Source organism: Palaemon carinicauda, chromosome 34 (genome assembly GCF_036898095.1).
Source record: "Palaemon carinicauda isolate YSFRI2023 chromosome 34, ASM3689809v2, whole genome shotgun sequence".
Lineage (NCBI taxonomy): Eukaryota > Metazoa > Arthropoda > Malacostraca > Decapoda > Palaemonidae > Palaemon > Palaemon carinicauda.
In genome coordinates, this window is record NC_090758.1 from 78,188,937 (window position 1) to 78,191,436 (window position 2,500).

Genomic DNA, 2,500 nt, shown 5'->3' on the forward strand with positions numbered 1-2,500 from the left:
TTCACCTATATAAATATCAAGAACATATTACCTTAATGTAATGCTAACAACAACAACAACAACAACAACAGCAATAACAACAACAACAACAACAACATTCCACAGGAAATGTCCGAGATAACATTAAATTTAAGATATTAAAACCAGGAATCAGTTAACCACTTATTAACGCCTGCCAGAATATTCCCCGGCTTTCTCTGTGGTCAAGAAAGTGCTAAAGACACTTCTCTAATTGGTCGAAATTCTCCTCTGAGTGGTCCTGAATTAGTCCCTTATGGCTTGGACTTTCCACAGACTTGGAAGAAGCTGTAGACTTTGAAAATGTTGGTTTGGAAGTCTTTATGTGTTATTAACAAGTGTGTTGTTATTTTGGTTATTGGCATTAGATAAAATATGACTTATTACTGTATTTCAATGTTGTTGTTAATGGAACTCCCATGTAATTAACATTGCATTTATCTTATAGTAGGATTTAAAAGTTATTAACACTAGACTTTTAATAGGATTCATAATTAATTAACTTATGGATTTTGAAGTCATTAACAGTGGACTTACTTCATTTTAAGATTTTAAAGTCATTAACATTGGATTGATCTCATTTTAAGATCTAAAAGTTATTAACTCTAGACTTATTTCATTGTGGGATTTAAAAGTTATTAACACTTTTCTTATTATAGGATTCAAAAGTCATTAACACGATTTATTATAGGCCTCATAATCAATTAACACTGGACTTATCTCATTGTAGGATTTAAGAATTAATAACACAAGACTTATTGTAGGATTCAAAAGTCATTAACACTAGACTTATTATAATATTCATAATTAATTAACAATGGACTCATTGCAAGACCTCAATGCAATTAACTCAGTTCTTAACACTATATTGATCACAGGACTTCAATGTAATTAACACAGAACTTCATTAACAATCTCTAGAGGTTTGACCATAACCATTATTTGTTATTTATCTTCATTTTCATTGATACTATCTTAGTTTTACTCATATTCATTTTCAGTCCTAAAATTGTTTCTCTGCACTTTTCATTGAACATTATCTTAGTTTTACTCATATTCATTTTCAGTCCTAAAATTATTTCTCTGCATTTTCATTGATCCTTTTCTTAGTTTTACTCATATTCATTTTCAGTCCTAAAATTGTTTCTCTACACTTTTCATTGATACTATCTTAGTTTTACTCATATTCATTTTCAGTCCTAAAATTGCTTCTGCATTTTCATTGATACTATCTTAGTTTAACTCATTTTCATTTTCAGTCCTAAAATTGTTTCTCTGCACTTTTCATTGAATCTTATCTTAGTTTTACTCATATTCATTTTCAGTCCCAGAATTATGCTAATTCCAACAAAAACTCTGTATATTTTGCTTTCCACCTTCTTCAACTGAGGCCTGCTCCATCGCTATTAAACTTGGGAATGTAAATAAGTAATGGCTGTGAATGTCTATAATCATTATAATTCCCAAAATATTCTCATTCGACGGCTCACCCAATTAGCTAATTGCACTTTCTTTTACTTAGTTCTCATCATTGGACAGTTGACATAGTTCGGCTATAGTCGTTGGATCTCTCTCTCTCTCTCTCTCTCTCTCTCTCTCCTTCCATTTTGCTTTCCAACTTCCTCTAACTTTTACTTCATAGTGAACTGTATGGATTTCCCACTGTTATACTTAACCACTGATTGGACTCCTGGGCCAAGCTCTGGGTTATATAACCCCAAATCTGTGTCTGCTTAGGAAATGTGACATATCAAGCATTTTAAGGGTGAGACTGCAACCCTCACACCATGCTCAAATGGTGTTTAGATGCTTACCAGGGCATCTGGCTATTATCGTTGGTCACCAGTATAATTACTAACCAAACCTAACGCTGCACAGATAATGCCCCTTTATTGTAAGCGTATGAAAATGCCCCTTTATTGTAAGCGTGTGATAATGCCCCTTTATGGTAAGCGTGTGAAAATACCCCTTTATTGTAAGCGTGTGATTATGCCCCTTTATTGTAAGCATGTGATTATGCCCCTTTATTGTAAGCGTGTGATAATGCCCCTTTATTGTAAGCGTGTGATTATGCCCCTTTATTGTAAGCGTATGATTATGCCCCTTTATTGTAAGCGTGTGATAATGCCCCTTTATCGTAAGCGTGGATAATGCCCCTTTATTGTAAGCGTGTGATTATGCCCCTTTATTGTAAGCGTGTGATAATGCCCTTTTATTGTAACCGTGTCTTACAAGGAGAGTAGAATCATCCCCACCCATGAACCAAAGGGCTTATACATTCTCTGTGTCTTGTATTCCTTGGTGATCACTCTCTTCAAGTACTTATGAGTGGATATCCAGGGTCTTCCATTTCAGATGGTATCCATTCCATGATAACTTCCTGGAAGTTCGATGTTTTGTATTTTAGGAGTGTTTATGGGTAAATTAGTTCCAGGAAGTTCTCATGCTCCAGTCCTAATGAAAAAAAGCAAGATTCTACCTT